The 19,647-nt window shown below is 45.1% G+C and overlaps 1 protein-coding gene across 1 annotated transcript in view; it reads right to left on the bottom strand.

Moving 5' to 3' along the window:
• Nucleotides 1-11,016, bottom strand: part of JCAD (junctional cadherin 5 associated) — a 77,176-nt gene extending 66,160 nt beyond the window's left edge. Inside the window, exon 1 of the mRNA XM_032395845.1 lies at nucleotides 10,855-11,016. The gene's annotated coding sequence lies outside the window, so the exon portion shown is untranslated. The remainder of the gene's footprint in view (nucleotides 1-10,854) is intronic.
• Between the last annotated feature and the right edge of the window lie 8,631 nt (nucleotides 11,017-19,647).

Here is a 19,647-nt window from a genome sequence, read left to right as displayed (position 1 = left end):
TTCAGCCAGAATATCTTCGATCTATTTCTTCTTCATTTGCTATTCTGAGCTCAGAACATAGGATAACTAGCTCATCAGTTCAACAAGCTGATGATTTTTTTTTTTAATGAGCATCTGCTTGTGCCAAGGTCTCAGGTTCCTGAATGTACCTGGTTTCCTGAGGTTGAGGTATAAACTGACAGAGGCTCAGGTGGTGTCATGCAATTTCTCAAACAGATCATTAAGGCTGCATGGCATGCGTGCAACGTGTGTCTATTTGGAGACACTGTGGGAAGGTGAACCGAGCAAGAGCTCAGATTTTCCAGGGAGCAACTGTAGAATTTTAATGAGCTTTGAGTCCATTGCTCTGCTGGAAATAGCAGATCTCCAAGCATTTCTTCAATAGCATTACAGTAATTATAACAATTCTGAAAGGAATAATTTGCGGGTTGTATTTTTGTCAGCTTGGAGGCACAAGAAGGGCCACATCCAGTTCTGCATTTTGTCCGTGTCTAGAGTCACCGTCAGATAGATGTTTAAAAATATTAATGACGATAGTGTAGATGGTCTGGTTCCTGCTGTCTGCCAACATCTTGAGACAGTACTGCCCCATTCAACTTTCTGCGATAATAGAAGCATTCGGATTTGTGCTGTCTCATATGGTGGCCATCAAGCACTTGAAATGTGGTTAATGAGATGAAGGCCTGAATTCTCAACTTTATTCAGTGTTAACTAATTACATTTAAATCCGCGTGTGGCAGTTGCTACTGTATTGTACAGCACAGCCCTAAGCCACGAGCGGAAGCCCACTCCAGCCGCCCTGCCGTTTGGAGCATCAGTGCGCACAGGGGGATACCCAAAATGCACCCAGGGAGCCACGAAGCCCATGTACTCAGGCTGAACTGAAGCCTCCTGATTTGGTTCTCAGATTCTTCTTTCCACAACAGACTGGGGCATTAGAGAGTGAGGCAGACACAATGGCAGCCCCTGGAATTGAAAAAGGTCACAGCCAGACCAGGATTCAAAGAAAAAACAGTCTAGGCTTACTAAGCATAAGGACAAGCAGCTTTTATGCCTCAAAAGTACAGTCTTTGATGCGTTGCACCATTGAGAAAATGCTAAGCGTTCAGGGACATAAGCCCTGGGAAGGATAGAAAATGAGCAAGCCTCATCCAAGACCTTTGTCCTTCAAAGGTGGGAAAATATAAGCAGTTTTGGCAATTGCAACAAATAAACTCACCAATGGGTGAGTTTTGGTTATCTGAGAAGTCCAGCTACTGGGGGCATCTCATTCCTCCCATAAGGAAGAAATCATAGCTCCCTATGATGTCCTCCTGCTCTTGGGATGAAACCCCAGAGAGTGACCATGACTTCCTAGGCCACCGGATGTGGCTTTGTCAGCCCCTCCCGCCTCACTTCATCGCACCCTCCTGACTCTTTGTTCTCCAGCACCTTCTATTTCCTGAAGGTGCCATGAGCCTTCCTCCATAGGGCTTTGCACACGCTGTTCCCTCTATCTAGAAGGATTCTTCCACCCAACCTTCTTCGTCTCCCACTCCAGATCCCAGTTCAAATGCCACTCCTTGGAAAGCCCGCTTACACCGCCACCCCCGCCCCAGCCCATGCCGACCTGGCTCCTTTGGTGTCCATGCTTCCATCTGAACTCCGTTGCCCAGAACACCTGCTTGAACATATATATTCATCAGTGAGACTATCTGATTTATCCATTTGTAAACTCCGAGAAGCAGGGATTGTGTTTGGCCTGCTTCAGCCACCTTTGCATCCCCAGTGGCGGGCTGATGCTTAATAAATGCTAAATGAAAGAATGAGTGAATTCCGGTTTGTTTGTAAGATGTTTAGTGTGACAAGTGTCCTCCAACTCCTAACATGTTCACATCTTTTTTTATAAAGCCTCTTTAGTCTCTGGAATGACTCATCCCTTTAACCGCCATGCCAAAGTTCTTACCGTCCATAACTTTTCACCATGAAATCTCCAGCCTAAAAATTCCATCCACGGCTCCCTTATTTGCTCCACTTACTACCTTCGCCCCCAAAGCTTCCTGTTTCCTTTAAACAGTTGGCTCTCGTGCTGGCAAGCTGAACAGCATCTGTGTTGCTTTCCTTAACGATGCATTTTCTGGATTTTTCCTCCCACTGTTTCCTTCACTTGATTTCACTGGTAGCCTCTGAACTCCTCATTTGCTGTCTGCCAGGAGAGGTGTGTTGTCTTTTGCGATTTTTAGTTTATTCTCCACCTGGACTTTTTCTGTGATCTCTTCCGTAGACTTCCTCTGAATTTCCAATCTGCCTAGTTTTTATTCTTGTCCTTCGAAGTTTTAAAAAGTGGGGAAAATGAAACCTACAATTATCCCCAATTCTTCTTACTCCCTCCCTTCGAAATGTAAAACAACATTACAAAAGAAAGGTCTCAGATAATCATTTCCAAAGCCTTCAGGGGGATTCCCATCTTCCCATTTTTTATCTCATTCCAGTTTCCTCCACCCCCCGAAGAAATCAGGGGCAAAAATAAATAAACAAAAAAACTTCCGTTAGTCCTAACCGCCTCCTCCCTAAACCCAATCAACTTTAGGCTTCATTCTCTTTTTCAGAATGAGCTACCTTCACTGGTTAACTGATTTTCTCTTTTTCATAAAGCTTATTTAGTACCAAATTCTTAATATAAATTACAATTGTCTTTAGCAAGTATTTACTGAGCATCTCCTATGTGCCTGGCACTGTGCTAAGGAAACAGCAATGAATAAAATGGGGGGAAAGATCCCTATCTTCGTGGAGATTACATTTTACAAGGAGAAGTATAATAAACATGAGCATAAAATACTTTTACATAGTGATAAGCTCAACAAATAACATTACATGATCATGGCTACATACAATGACGAAAAGTCTAAAGTTGCAGCTCCCAACCCACGGGAATGTTGTGACAGTTAAGTGAGCTAATACATGTATAATGTATAGAGGAGGATTCATTACTCCCTGGAAATTGTGGCTTTGCTTTTCAGCACAGACTCCTGTCGTAAATGTATTTAAAATTATTGTTGTTGTTGTTATTGTTATTGGATGAAAGGAAAGATTATCTGCTCATTCACTCAAGAGACATTTATGGGGTGTCTACTTGTGGGCAAAGTACTCATATGTTTGTGAAGTGGTACAGTGGAGAAGAGAAAATCGGCCCCATTCTGACTTCAAAAGTAGGACTGAAATAATGAGCCAACTCTACTGTGGCCCCTGTCAGGGGAAGGCCAACCGGGCCGGAGGGTGAGCTGGCCCACCACCCTCCAGACCACTCTTGGTGACTCACCTCCTGCCTAGTCAACTTCCCGTGGCACTCGACGGCAGAGCCCCGGGTATGCTTTTGCCATAATATTTAGAGGTGTATAGTAAAGCTAGGAAAGCCAATAACTCAGATCCATAGATTCAGAGCTGGAAGGAACTTCACACGTCATACGTCTATTTCACAGATGAGTGTATATCCACACACATATACACATGTGCACACACACATACTTAAATATCCAGTTCTTTTAATACCAATCAAGCTTCTTCTTCTTTTCTATTGTGACTGGAATGACCTATAATTAGAGAATCAACGTTTCAATTCAATTCAACCAACGTTTTGTGCTGTTCGGTTATGTGCAAAATAGCATGCAAAGTACCACAGGAAGCATAAAAATGAACAAGATCTTGTTCCAGGTTTCAAGGAGCTTGCTGCGTAACACAGAAGATATAAATTCAAAGTGAGCATGGCTGGTGCTACAATAAAGGCACAAAGTCTCACGGAAACACCCCAAAAGAAATGACCTCCCGCTTGACTGGTCCTGATTGGAACTAGTGCGCAGGCAGAGATGGGAGGAAAGGGCACCAGGAATGCGGGAATCGGGAGCTAACCCACAGAGGCCTTGGAGCATAGGGCTCCTTCAGGAAAGGGCTGTGACTTTAGGGGTGCTGGAGTGTAAGGCTCACAAGGCTGGAGAGGGCTGCTGGTGGGAAGAGAGAATGAAGCACCTTCATGAGGGCCCCCCACCCCCCAGCCCGCCCAGGGCACACTGTAGGGCTTGGGACTCGATTCCTTCCCCGGTTTTGAGCAGAGGAGTAACTTCATCAGAGCTGTGTTTTCTGACTAAACTCACAGGAGGGAAGAGCGGCAGGCTGGCGGTTGGTTGAAAGATGGCAGCTCATTCGGTTATTCACGTGTTACCTGCGATAATAATAGTTAACGTTGATTGAAGGTGCTAAGAGCTTTGCATACATTAGCTTACTTAATTATCATAACATTCCTGAGGGCTAGGAGCTTTTATTATTTTGATTTTACAGATCAGGAAACTGAAGCTTAGGGAAGTTAATGTGCTAGAAAGAGGCAGATTGGAGAACCAACCAAGCGGGTTCTATTTCTAAATCCATCCTCTTAATGGCGGGGCTATATTGCCCTGGCTTGCTAACTTTAGTTGGCAATGATTTTGTTGAGGAGTACCCAGGGGAGAGGTGAAAATAATTTTTAGACACCTTTTATGGCTGGTATCAAAAAAGCATGACAAGAAGACAAAAGCTGAGCTTCACTACGCTTATCACCAGCCCCGTATTGTGGATGACATCTAACCCCTAAGGGGCTCCTTCTGCCAGTTTTCTGGCCCAATTCCTCACCTTCAGCTTGTATGTGCTGAAATCATAAATATAATTTTATATTTAAGAAAATTAAGAAAATTAAGAATCAGGAAGTTAAGACTATTATAAAATAATTCATATAATACTTTTCAAAGCCCGTGGGGTGATTGTTTTATGTTAATCATCTGCCATTATACATGAGTATTGGCATTAATGGACCTTACTGCTTTTGATAAATATAAAAGATCAAAGGCTGATTTTTACAATTTATGTGCAAAAGTCCACCATGGTGGTTTTCCATCGTATCTCCTGAAATGGCTCAGACCCGCATCAACCCAATTGTGCTAACCCTTCTCCTCACTTATGTCCTCGTGACAACATCCAGGAAGGGACACATCATTCCTTTTAGGACACAACATCCTAGGGCACTAAGACCCCAACCAGTATTTCTGTTCCAACACAATTCCAGAACATTAAAACCGTTATTCCAGATGATGCTTTAAATACCATCTATGATTTTAAACAGATGTTTTCCACCAGGGAAGGGTGCATCAGATAAAAGCAGGGCATTCTGTGGAATTTGGTCATTGTGGGGTCTGCAGCAGCACAAAGGGTTAATTGGGATGAATCCATTGGGCCGTAGATCTTTGAGCTTAGATACGTGCAAGGTCCCCATTCTCCCATTTAATTTCTCAGTTATTATCCTCCTGGCTGTACATGCTAGGGAGCTGGCCCCCAGCTCAAATGTACGGAAGCCAGAGCTGTATGGAGGGGAGCCCTACTCGCTGGCCCCCCAGAACCTGATTTCTGTACACTTCTCTTCTATGACCCCTTTTTGTCCCCATGGCAGCCCTGACTCTTTATGAAGACTTGAGAACAGGGACAGGGTCTTGCATCTTTCTCCCAGTGGGACTATTGATGGGCTTATGGTGAGCTTACACAAATATTTGTTAGATGAATAAGTACACAAATGAATGAATGATTGAATGACATCAGAAAACACGTCATTCCAAGGACATTAGTCCTGAAGCCCCAACATTTCAGAATGAAGACGAAACTCTTATTTGCTTTTTAATTGCATAAAGGACAACTTCCTGGAAAGTTTAAAAAATGTTTGGCAATACCGTCTAATAAAATATGCACCCTATCCTGGTAGGTCTTCTACCACCTAGGATACCTTAGTCAGTAGCTTATGTTCCAGAAAAACATCAAGAGCCCTATTTTGTGATAAGAGTGGTCACATAGGGGGTGGCTATCTTGGAGTGTCAGTACAATGGACTTGGCTTTCAGAAGATTCCTCTTTATTTGGGCTTGGAGCCAGAGAAGTGTAGGCATCCAACCTTATGATTAGTGAACTCTGCTTTGCAATGGAGACATGAAAATTTTATCAGCAAGACTCCAGGCATGGAACAATATTATACATTCAAAGTGAGAGGCTCACAAAGACACCAAGGTACACCGTTGTCCCCAGCATTCAGTTCCTCACAATGGCCAACAATTCAGTCCCTTCACCAGCAAGGAAGGACGGCAGGGAACCTCCCCTCACTGGAGTTTCCATGGAGTCTGTGAGAGGAGATTTCTGCCACTAAATGCTCTTCCCCAAGTCAGAATTTTCCATCCTGGGTATTAAGTGCCTTCTTCATAAATACATGTCAGCCCCCATTTTGATGGAAGAGAAAACTCCCATGTTCTCAACATTAAAAAAGGAAATCAGCTTGCACATGCTTTTGGCAAGTTCCTGTAACCTGCTCCCCACTGAACACTTTAGGAGTAGATATTTTTTCACCCTGAATCTGGATGCAGCTGAGCTTGGAGTCCTTGGCCCAACTTGGCCAGCTGAAATGCCTGAGCCAGAGCTGTAGACAGAGGACCTTGGAGCTGCTCTCCCACCATCCTCCAGAGGCCGAGCACCATCATTCTTCCCCAGGCTGCCTCTCTCACATGCCCCGCTCTCAGGGATCTTTAGATACTTCCTGTCATGTGCACTGAGGTCAGGCTCTACCATGGCTCCGCAGAGTGCAGAGAATACCCATAGGCACAGTAGAACTTCGCTCCGAGAGACAAAGATGCCATGTTAGGCTTCAAAGTCTTCCTGTCTCAGGATATCCTTACAAACTCTCTGAATGAAAGTCTGGACTTGACTCATGAACAACCTTTCACCTGGAAGGTCTTGGGCTGCAGGTCATTAGATGAGGCTAGTTTTAGCATGTTTGGGGAGACTGGTGTGGGAGCAGCAGGGGCAAGGAAAGAAGGTGGACACAAGTCAATTGCCAAATCTCCCTGTTCTCCACCCCTCCCTCTTTCTTGCTTCTGAACAGGTGGAAAGTATTCTGGAATACCAACCCCTCACTACTTCCTCCCCACCTCCCTCACCACCCCCCCATTTCCTTTGTTGTGCTCCCTCATCTGTGTCCAACCTCCCCTCTTTTCCTCTCTTCCACTCCAACATCTCCGGACTCTGGCTTTCTCCCTTGCCCTTTCCTCTGCCCCTTTTTCCTTTGCTCACCCCCCTCCTTCTACCCATCCTCACCATAGGGACACTTCAGTGTTTGCCCTCCTTTTCTGTGTCTCTCTCCCCTCCCTCTGAAGCTCTGTCTATTCTCTGAGTTTCACTGATGTCCTGGATGCTTCACAATCACCTATAAAGCCAGGATCTCCATTCTGGTGTCCTTAAGTCCGGCTCTCCCCTTCCAGCACCAGGGCTGTGTCTGCCACCGCCGCCCAGGCATGCAAGATCTCATCTTCTTAAACTCAGTGGAGAGTAAGCCTCCTTTCCCCTGCTCCCAGACACTCTTTCTCCCAACTTCCTTTCACCGTTAATGGTGCCACTGATCTCCCAACCTTCCAAGTTCAAAATTTGAAGTTACCTTGATTGACACTTCAGCCAGTCATCGAGTTTTACTGATTTTTCTTTAAATATCCCCCTCCTATGTATTCCTCCCACTCTGTTCTCCTTGCTGCTGCCTTAGCTCTGGCTCTCATGACCTCAACCTTGATTATCTCTGTAACTACCTTGCTGCTCCCACTTCTCTCCCCACAGTCCAAGGGCTGGATTGACAGCAGAAGGGCATTATTGCTCTGGCAACCTGGGCTGGGGTTAGGGAGGGTGTGAGCATGGTCAGGGCTGATGTACGGACCAGCTGTGGTCTCCCCTCACCATGCTGCCCCTCTGTTGACCCACCAGCAGGGAGAAGAGACCCCAGACCCAGGGCTGGGGGCAATAGCCATAATTTGATCTTCAGTTATTCTGCAAATACATACTGAGTCCCTGCAATACCCAAGCCTGTCTTGGGAACTGAGATACAGTAATGAACAAAACACAGTGTCCCTGCCTCATGGAGATTATTCAGTCACAGGAGAGACAGAAAGTAAATAAACATGGAATGTGACAAGAAGAGGTAAATTGTAGGACTTATGTATCAAGAATAGAGCCAAGGAGGGGCACCTGGCTGGCTCAGTCGGTTAAGTGTCTGCCTTTGGCTCAGGTCATGATTTCAGGGTCCTGGGATTGAGCCCCGCATCAGGCTCCTTGCTAAGTGGGGAGCCTGTTTCTCCCTCTCCCTCTGTACCTCCCCCAACTCATGCTCTCTCTCTCAAATAAATAAATAAAATCTTAAAAAAAAAAAGAATAGAGCCAAATAAAGGGAATAAAAATTGAACAGGACAAAGGGCCAACAAACACATGAAAAAATACTCAGTGTCATCAGAGAAATGCAAATCAAAACCACAACCAACGACATAGCACTTCACACCCACCAAAGCGGCTATAATAAAATAAACAATGTTGGCGAGGATGTGAAGACACTGCAGCCCTCATCCATGGTGGTGGGAAGGTGAAATGGTGCAGCTGCTGTGGAACACGGTTTGGCAGCTCCTCACAAAGCTTAACATAGAGTTACCACGTGACCTAGCAATTCCACTCCTACATACTCACCCAAAAAAATTGAAAACATGTGTTCAAACAAAACTTTGCCCATGCATGTCACAGCAGCACTGTTCATAGTAGTTGAAACTCAAAATGTCCATCAAATGTTGAATGGTGAGCAAAATGTGACATATGCAGACAATGGAATACCACTCCACCATAAAAAGGCATGAAGTGCTGATTCATGCTACGTTATGGATGAACCTTGAAAACATTATGCTAAGAGGAAGAAGCCAGATCCAAAAGGCCATATTGTACAATTCTGTCTATATGAAATGTCCAGAATAGGCAGATCCACAGAGACAGAAAGCAGATCAATGGTTTGGTGGTCAGGGCCTGTGGTCTGGGGGAATTGGGACTGGATATAGGATTTAAAGCGTATAGGATATCCCTTTGTAATGACGGCCACGTTATCTGGAACTAGATGGTGGTGATGGTTGCCCGGCGTCATGAAGGTACTAAATACCACTAATTGTACACTTTGAAAATGGTTAAAAAGGTAGATTTTATGTTATGTCTCTTTTGCCATAACAAGAAGCAAATAGGGGTGGTCACAGGCTGCTCCTTGAACAGGAGAGTCAAGGAGACCTCTCAGATGAGGGAGAAGCCTCTCTGAGAGCTGAGGTAGGAGGGTTTGAGCCTTGCAGGTTACCGGGAAAGGCAGGGAGCCGCAAAGCCTGCGGTCGGCTCTGAGCAGTATTCCTCGTGATCCGACCCCCTTCCTCGTTTCATTCCTCAGGCCAACAGCACAAGGCTCCTTCTGTGCCCAGCACCTCTGCCTCTCCTGACCTAGCATGGCCCTGAGCCTCCCATCCCCGCCAGCACTGCTGCATGGGCCCCCAGCCACACCGACCCTCCCTCCTGCCCCCCACCCCCTCGCCCACGGAACTGCTCCTTCTGGGCACTTGGAGGCTGGACAACCATTTGCGGCCCAGCCACGGACCACTTCTCCTTGCATACATTTTCTGACACCTGCCAGAGCCTGAGCACCCGCAGGACTGAGCCTTTGTGCATCTAGTCTACTGCTTATCAGCCGCATGAGGCGGGGCATCAGCACCTCTCTAGGCTTCAGTTTCCTGCCCTGTAACATGAGGGCTGTCGAGAGAATAGTGAAGCAAGATGAGTGCAAAGTGCTGAGCTTAGTACCTGGTGCGTCGTGAGCTCTCGGGAATGGCAGCCGTGTCATTACTTCAACGTTTCCCATAATCTGAAGTTTGAAATTTAGCACTGTATCTGCTAATTATTTACTGTACGGAGGAGTCAAAATATACAATAAACATGGTGATGGTATTTACCTTCCCCCAACCCTGGTAACTATTGCAATACAGAGCATATCTATCACACTTAAATAAATGTTTGACTGACCAGGGATTGACTGATTGATTGATTGATTTGGCTCTATCACCAAATAGGAATAGAATTTTCTTCAAATTAAAACATAAAGGGAAACATGATCTAGGAGGGAGGGGAAGTTAGGAAGGGAGGGAGGGAGAGGGAGAGAGGGAGAAAGAGAGAAGATCAGTAAGTAAACACCTGGTCCAGCCAGGGTGGGATATATTGAAATATTTCATAGGCATAAATGTTTGGAAAAAAAAAATGCATAGTTGAAGAAAGACCCAGAGGGGTGGTGGCAAATTCTTTCGAAAAAATGGCTCACTCTACAAATGAGTTATTTTATTTCAAGATGCCATAGTTACAGGTGTTCAAGGAAAATGTTAATACATTTTACAAAAGATGTAAGACAAATCTTTAATGTTCTACCACTGGAGAAAGGCATGAGTGTAAACATATTTAAAAATGAGATAGCAGAGCTACACTTCACAACAATTTAGAAGTGGGAGATAGACAGACAGACAGGGCATGGTGGCACCCAACTACTCAAAGAGAAAGCAGCAAGGGAAGGCGAATCGGTTTAGTTCTATTTGGTAAAAAGATGTGATGCCCAGATAGGGCTGGGCACCGCTGCGGGGCACGCCGCTCACGCAACCTACCTCCAGACGCTACACCAAGCGAATAAGACCAACCCAACTAGTGTTACCTATTTTCATGACCTGCACATGCCCAAAGGTGGTTTGTTGCTCCACCGAGGAAGCACATCTATCCCCAAACCCCCAGCCCTCTCTCTCCGCGAACAGAGAATCACCACTGCAGTTTTCTCTGCGCGATTCCCGGGTCACACTTTACTCCCCTTGCAGAGAAACAGACACAAGCCCTGTTCAAGAGTCAAAAGCTAGAAAGCAGCGGGCTCCTTCCAACCCTGATGGACGCAAGGTTCTTCATCAGTTTTTTCCCCCCGAACCAAACAATGAAAAAGAAAAGAAGCTCTTTACCTGACCAGATCCCTGCTTTCTTCCCAAGAGTCTAACATTGAATATTGAGAAAACAACTCGAGAGCATCTTCTTGAGACTTCCTTAAATCCCAAAGCTGCCTCCGATAGCAGCTCTAAGTTGGAGCTGTGAATAGAGGCTGTGTGTTATTTTAACCACAAGGTTTCTAGTCGGTAGGGAGGAGAGATGGAAATGAGGTAGGTTGGCAAGCAGGAGCGCCATCCACCTCAAGTGAAATGAGCTCGCAGATCTGATGTAAGCGCTCAGCGACAATTTGAAGAACCCTCAAACCCACTTTTCCTAAACTAGAGGTTAAATAACTGTGGAAAATTCCAAAGGAGTAAGATAAGACACTTACGGTCTTTTCTAAAAAAAGACATGTTGGTATGCCCTGTCTGATACTGTCTGAGGGGCAGCCCGGCACAGAGCTGGCCCGAGGAGTCCTGGGCATCCACTGGAGATGGGGACACCTGGAGACAGCTTTGATCCCCCAAAAAGGAGTGTTCTGGGGGTTAAAATGTACAGGATGTCAAAGGAGCATAACCGAGTCACGTCTTTTGTGTAGAAACAAAACCGTGACAATCCATGTGAAGTTATAGGGTAAGGGGAGAGCTATTCTGGAATATGTTATTATGAGAGCTTAACATGTGTGAGTGTGTGTGTGTGTGTGTGTGTGTGAGTGTGAGTGCGAACGTGTGTATGTGTTCTCACTTCCCAAACAACTTAAAAAGCAAAGATCCAGCCTCAGCTTAGACCAGTTGGAGATCTTCCTCCTTAGTGTCTTGGCAAATACAAATGCCGCCTTGGACTCAGAGGAGGAGAATGATTTATCGCACACAGATCAACTGCAAAAACTAGAGCTGCCGAAATGGCCAGAGTCCTTTACCGCCAGCCCTTCACAGATGCCAGAGGGGTTTAACTCCACTTTTGGAAAAACTCAGCAGTGCTCCCATTAAGCAGGGTCATAACTCAGTTTTATGTAGACTCTTTCATCTCAAAGGAGCTTGAGGTGGGTTTACCCCAAAATATAAATTATCCTGTGCACAGTCACCTCAGGGATGAGCTCCTGCCTAGCAGCAGCTGGCCTGGACACAGGCAGTCAGTTTGGAGCCACAGTGAGATGGCAGGCTGGCGGCCAGGAGGCGCTCCACGAGGAAGAATGAGTGGGGCCTGCCTTCCACCTTGGCCCTCTCCTCCCTAGTGCTAAGACCTCTCCGATCTGCACCTCGCTTTCCTTCCTGAGCCCCCCACCACCCCCGATGCTTGCCCTTCCCCAGGACCTGCAGACACAACCCCAAAACAGACCTTAAAATCACAAACCAGGAGTAAATGATGACTGCATTTTCAGATCTGATCCCGTAGAGCTGGGGCTGGCAAAGCATAACCCTTGGGCCAAGTCCAGATGCTTTATAAATAAAGTTTTATTGGTACACAGCCACACTCACTCATCCATGGACTGTCTGTGGCTGTTTTGGTACTACAATACTTTATCAATAAAGTTTTATGGGTACACAGCCACATTTACTCATCTATGGACCGTCTGTGGCTGTTTGGGTACTACAATGCTTTATAAATAAAGTTTTATGGGTACACAGCCGGACTCACTCATCTATGGACCATCTGTGGCTGTTTTGGTACTACAACAGCAGAGTGGAGTGGATGTGGCAGAGATTGTAGGTAGCATGTTTGTTTTTGAGGTGGAAGAAAGGAATAAGGAGTCTCTTTCAATAACCTCTAAAGATCAGCCTAGGGAAGATACACCTACTCATACCACCAACCCCAGATTCAGGCCCTGAGTCTCCATTTTAATTTTTCCTTTATTGGAGAAACTCTTTTACTCAAGCATCACCTTGGCACACTGCCCCAGCTTACCTAGCTTCATCCCCGAGAAACCACAGTGGCTGTGTCCAACTCTTCTCTCAAATAGAAGCCTTGGACGCACCCTCAGGCCCTCTCCATGTCATCCTCAAATGCCCGTTGTCTTTGAAACCCTCTATGGGCCTCTCCAGAGTTAGCTGCTCCCTCCTACAGGCTCTCATCATGTTTTGTTCATTTTTCTCTTGTATTTCTTATACTTACATGCCAGTGATCTCGATGCTTGCCTTTCTTACCACATGGTGCATTTTCAGAGAGTAAGAATGATATCTTATTCAACTTTTTATTCCCAGAACCTAATGCCATAAAAGACACATCAGTGGACACTCCATTAGTGGTTACTACAAAAATAACTCAGGCAGTCTTACTCCACTGGAACCTAATCTCAAAGGAAATGAATGAAAAGTTGTCTGATACTCCCTGAAAACGAGATGTTCCTGAGATAGCTTTCCCAGGGATGACCCTGGCTCTGTCCTTCTAACACTTGCCCCTCAGCGGGGCTGACTCTTACACCTTCTTTGTTACTTGTTCCTTTAATTTTGAAATTATGGAAGAAGAGTCTCCTTGCAGAAATATCAACAGCAGTTAGAAAAAGACAGTCTTCGTAACAACTAGAGCTGTTAGAAGACCTGGAAGGATCTGGCACTGGGTGGAAAAGAGGCAGTGTATTCTCTAAGCTCCTTTCTCGTGATAAGATTTGGTAAAGCCTAGTTTCCCTGGTGTGACCCCATCAGAAGACAGAGCTAGCACATGGCCAAGGGATGCAGATTTGCCCCCAGCCGGTCTGGGGCACAAAAGGAACCAGCCTTCTTGTGTGGCAGGAGCCCTGGCATGGTACTATCTCAGCAGCTGTGCCACCAACCCTCTTACTTGTATCCTTTTTCATGGTCAAAAGGGTGGCAAGAGCTGATAACATTCTGTAGGAAACACAAGTTGGTGATGTGGATGTAGTGGACATTTATCCCATGCGTGGCCACTCAACGTCTTGTGAACACTCTTCCTTTGGTGAACTTGGATTTCCCGCATTGAGTCCTTGTCTCAGTCTGCTCGGGCTGCCATAACAAAAGACCATGGACCAGGTGGCTTCCACAACAGAAACACATTCTCTCATGGTTCTGGAGGCTAAAATTCTGAGATCAGAGTGCCAGCACAATCAGGTGTGGCGAGAGCTCAATTTCTGGCTGGCAGACTGCCTGGCCACCTTCTCCAGTGGCCGGCCTTTCCTTGGTGTATGTATGGGGACATCTCTTTCTCTCTCCTTTCCTCTTCCTGTAAGGCCACCGATCCTATCAGATTGGGACCCCACTCTCATGGCTTCATTTAAACTTAAGTACCCCCTAAAAGCCCAGTCTTCAAAAACAGGTTGGGGGTTAGGGCTTCACCAAAGGAATTTTTTGCAGGGGGGAGGGGAACAAAATTCATTCCATGGTAGTCCCCTTTCCTCAAGGTAGAAGCCAGACTTTCTCTTCCAGCCTCCTTTGCAGCTGGGGTGCAGGTGTATGTCACAGGCTGGGCATTTAGCTGCCTTCAACTTAGTAAAGACCAGGAGGAGGCAGGAAAAGGGTTGAATCCACTCTACAGGAGGTCGGTGCCAGTTGGCTGGAGTCATCAGCTCTTAGAGGCAGCCCCGAGGAGGGCCAGTCATGGGGTCTGGTACAGACTGTTGGGTGAGCCCAGGGACCCGGCCCTGCGTCCACAACAACAGCTCCTCCTCCCCGTGGCGAAACTTGTACTGTGCTCCCTCCTGCTCCCGCAGCTTCCACGCCTGACACTGGGCTCCTAGAGATTCTGTGACCCCCTCATAGTCTTCAATACGTCATTTTTTGGCTCACAGTAGCTAGAGGTACCATTTGCAACTAACAACGCACTTGTGTATGGCTGACCTGGGTGCTTAAAACCAAACCATTTAGTTCCCTTTTGCTTTCTTGTCCAGCACTTCCACAGGATAGTGAATATTTGGCAATGTGATTTTGTACTTATTCTTTGCTTGTTTGCCCTGGGGCTCATTCCTCATCTTTTCCCAACTTCACTTGGTATCACAGTGGTGGGAGTGGGGGTGCTCACCCCTGTAAGTTGTGTGTCCCAGATTCTCGAGACACCTGGTTTCCAGCTGGGTTCAGCCAAGGAGGGGCATTGTGGGGAGATTGGAAGGCTGGAGGGAGGAGAAGCCAGGGTATTTCTCCCCGTCTCTCTGTGCCTTGGATAGCATCTCCAGCAGGGCTGCGTATCCTCCTCCATGACTTCGGCACTATTGGACCAGGCCCCCTGGGCCCAACTTCTACCAGATGACTCTGGCTCTGTCCTTCAGCCTAGGGATAGAAGTGGCTTCCTGCCTCCACTGATCTCTCAATTGCCTCACCACTCCCATTTGGCTTCTTGGCTTTTCCATTATCTGTGTCACTACCTCGCTATATTACATGTCCTCTGTTTTAAATGCTTAGAGTAGTTCTCATTTTCCTGGTTGGACCCCAATTGATACAGCTATCTATACCATCTCTGCTTGAGGTCAAAGAACCAACACCTGCCCGGGGCTTGAGTGGGATGCTGCCGTGCAGCACGTTCATTCTGTCGGGTGGACTTCCTCTTAGCGCTTTGGACAGGATCATGTCTCCAAAGTTGAGTCACGAGGCAAGTGCTATCAGGCTATCTACAGAATTCTTCTGGCCTTTTCAGAGAACAAGAAACAACATTCAAACAGACTTGTTGATAGAAAAAGTCATGATTAGAAATAGCAGCTAATTCCTTGACTCACTGACCAGAAGATCCCATGAGGATAAAGCAAGATAAAGCAGAATGGGTCAGCAAAGGCTGATAAATACTCAGTGTGTGGGGAATTTAGAAAACTCTGCCTGGCTTTTAGAAAAAAAAAATTATAAACACTTTTTCCTTTAATTTACAAGGGGAAAGAAGACTACATACACAAGGTATTTGTGATGTTATTATTTATTAAAATAAACCTAAATGTCCAACAGTAATAAAATTAATAAAATTAAGATTTTCATCATGAGATGCTTTACTCCATGTGCTAGTTTACAACCAGTAACAAAAATAATTATGAAGGTGACATAGCAACTTGGGAACTGTTCAAGGCAGTATTCAATAAGAACTCACAGAGCCACATCATGTAGCTTCTCTGTGATTACAGACATTTGAAAATCATGACTGTGTATAAACAAACTAGAAGTGGTGTGGGGAAGGGTGAGTTGATAGGTTAGGGTGACAGCAGAGAGGTGGATTATTTGTTCCATAATTGCCCTTTTTAAAAAAAAATAAGGATATTTGTACAACAATAAATATTCTTCTCTTCCCTTTTCCTTTTCTCCCTTTTTCATTCCTTTCCTATTTACAGTCAGTCCTGTCACCCGAAGTGATGATAGGAAGAGGACAAGCAGGGCAGAGAGGCAGCCAACCACCAGGACTTGGGGCAGACTGAAGAGGCCATGAAGGTAGGAAAGAGAATAAAAGAAGAAATACTGAGGCACCAGATAAGAGGAACTTTTAGTGGCTCTCAGGTCCTACGTAGACACAAGAACATGCAGGATTTTAAATTGGGGCCGAATCATATGTTGTAGCTTTCACATTCAATGCAGTTCCCAGGAATCATCATCAGAGGGGGGTGGACCTCCTTCCCTGCCACTGTTCACAGGAAAAACTGGAGCTAAGAGATGTGGAGTGACCTGCTCCGGTGTACACAGCTGGAAACATCCTCTTTGACTCTGAGTTCAGGGCATTGGCTGAAACACATGGTTTCTTCCAAACAACTAAGATGGTGGTTGAGCGATCTAGTGTCTCCAGCAACCAGAGATGCTTCTTCTCTTGTGCAGCCTCGAGACCTCCTCCTGAGTCTCACTGAACTGCTTGGATGGGACATAACTTGTGTGCCTGCTCCACTGTCTCGATCAAAGTTGTCTCTGCAGTGGAATCTTCTTATCTCCCATTGGGCGGGCTTCCTGTTGGCTGCCATCTACTCACTCTCTGCAAGTGGATTCCCAGGCTGGAGAGGACCTGCTCACGGAGAGCATCCAGCTGCTCTTAGGAAGGGCTGCACATATCAAAGAGCTTTGGGCAGCAGGGATGAGTTACAGCACCTACTCACAGGGCAGTTGTAGGATTAAACTTCTTTTTTAATGCATGTATCGAATTTAGCACAGTGCCAGGCACACAGAAAGTTGGCTAGCTAGCTGGTAGTAAGAGTCTCACTGGTAGTAAAAATGGGAATAGCAGCAATTAACTAGGGATTAGGGTTAAAAATAGCCCCATGAAAATGTTTTCTTCAGAAATTAGGAGAAGGAAAAAGGTTTTATTCCTTTCTTCTCCCAGAAATGTATTTGATTCCTCGTTCTAAGTCACTCATATGCTTTCTTTTCAGCCCAAGCTGCAAGAAGACTCAATTAGTCCAGCTCCTTTTCAGTTTTTTCTGCTCCATCTCTCAGCCTCTTTATACCTTGCTTCCTATCTTAGGTCTTATAAATTGTTTGATATTAAATCTGTTTTGGGAAAAGGTGGAATAGAAATTAAATAAATCAGATAGTGACTATACATAGCTCAGCAAAGGCATCTATACAAAGGCATGTCCTTTGTCTCCCTGTTAGATGGTGAATCAATGAATTCACACAGTGAGTGTTCATATACTGAAAATAAGTTACTTCCTAAATTACTAGTAATTTGCTTACTAATAATTTACTTACTAAATAAACAATATTTAGTAAGTGCTATTAATTTAGTTATTGCTCAATAAATGATTCTCACCAATAAAACTATTAACCTTAACAGAGCTATATTTTCCTAAATTTCTCACTCATGTTACTCCGTGATGAAACAGGTTGCTTCATTGATAAAGGAGCTGTGTGTGTGTGTGTGCGTGCGTGCACGCGCACGCGTGGGCATGCACTTCTCCTGAATATGCTCTGCCTATATTCCAAGGCACAGTTCCTATCTTAACCACCATCCAGCCGGTCATTCATTTGTTCATTTGGCAGGTATTTACTGAGTACCTGCTATACGCCAGCCTCCATGATATAGTAAGTTCCCCATGAGGCTTTCAAGTACTCCATGGTCAAGTCCTCCTTCAAATCCTAAGGGTGGTTAGTGCCTGAGCCATTTATCTTATGCTTGATATCTGCTGTGTGGCTTTGTAAATTGCTTTTTTATGAATGGAATCCTGTATTTCTCATCAGAGTGTGGTCCTCTCTAGGGCAAGGACCTTATCTTATGAATCTTTGAGGTCCCAGCACCTACCCAGTACTTTGTCCTACACATATTAGATTCTCAATAAATGGTTTTATTAATATTGATATTATGTCCTTATGGTAATCTAAAATAAAATAAATGGATAGCACATGAGAAGTGAAATGCCTCCAGATTCAGAAAATTTTTCATGTCAACATATTAAAGCATATCCTAGGCCCAAGATTAGAGGCTTATAGGAGAGTCCAAACCACAGATTAAAAAGACTGCAGGCAAACATCTGAGCAAAGCTGGCTGTGTGTGTCTAAAGGTTGGAGCCTGCAGCCTAGACTATACTTGAACAAATGAATGGTTCAGCACCACATTTAAGTGGGCACTGTCTAGAAAAGCATGATGAATGTGGTAATGACAGTGGTTGGGATTGTCCCTTCTGAGAATGGACAGGCACATCATGAACAAAACCATTACTAAGCACTAAGCTGAAGAGAATTTATCCTGTATGTTGGCCAAGGAAAAGTCATCTTTTATAGTAAGAGGGATGGAAAATGATAGTTGCCAAGCAAAGCCTGTTCATCTGGATGCAAAATCGATTGGCTAGAAAGACCGGTGGTGTTTAGTTTGGAGGTAGATGTAACGCAAAATAAGTAAAGCCATAAATATCTCTGGGAAAGAAAACGCCAATATCTTGATGTGTACAGTGTCATAGCAGCCAAATGTTTTCGTGGACTCTAGTGGTAAGGACTCACGCAGCCCCTCTTGGGAAGGAAGGCTTTTTGGTTTTGTTAGACCAAGTCAAAGCCTCAGCAGCTCTATCACCGAAGTACCAAAAACTTGACTTGACACAGATTCCTCCCACATCATTGGTCGTTCTCAAACCTGACCTATCATCAGACTTACCCCCTGCAACATCAAAAAAATTTTTAAACATTTAAAAAATGTGAAAAGCTGATTCTTGGACCTCCCCTCCAGAGATTTTGAGTTAGTAGATATTTTTAAGAACTGCTCAGGTGATTCTGGAAATTGACTGGGTTTGCAGTCCACTGATCTAGAGCTCTGTCCTCTGTTCTACCCTCTGCTGGGGTCTAAAAATTGGGAAAGAAGTGTTGCCCCTGGCCCACCTTCAGTGATGAGTAATTGGGAAGACGAAACTTGCACATATGAACAAGGAAAGAATACTGACAGTGAGAATGGGGGCCTCAGGGTGGATTTAAATGCTACTCGGGACGTCCCTGGACTAGAGAAGGGGCAGGGCATCCCTGGCAAAAACAAAAACAAAACAGAGTTAACAAAGCCATGGAAAGAGATTAAGCCAGGAGCAGGGAGTAGGGCCAGCTGACTGGGGTGGAGGGGACACATACTGGAGTAGATGGAAATAAATCTGGTTTATGTACATTTAACAAGTGGCTATGTAATCTTTGAAGAACACTATTCTGAGACACTGACCCTGTGGAAAGTGTGACTTGAACCAATAATTCCCAACCAAGTTGGAGTTATAAGACATTGTAATTGTTGGTTTGATTTCACAATGTCCTACTTTTTCCCTCTATATCTCTCCAAAGAGCTCACCAGAATGGAATCTAGGCGCTAAGTATATCAAGTTTTCCCTTCGTGAGGCTTTGCAAATGCTCCTTGAGAATGTCCAACTCTAAGATGAAATAGCACTTGGGTGAAAAAGTCTATGAACCACATTTCCATGTGGGTACACACTGCTTGAGAGAAGTCACATCTATATA

This window comes from Phoca vitulina, unplaced genomic scaffold, assembly GCF_004348235.1.
Source record: "Phoca vitulina isolate PV1807 unplaced genomic scaffold, GSC_HSeal_1.0 scaffold88, whole genome shotgun sequence".
NCBI lineage: Eukaryota > Metazoa > Chordata > Mammalia > Carnivora > Phocidae > Phoca > Phoca vitulina.
Note: the sequence above shows the minus strand (reverse complement) of the source record. Positions and strands in the feature narration are given on the sequence as shown.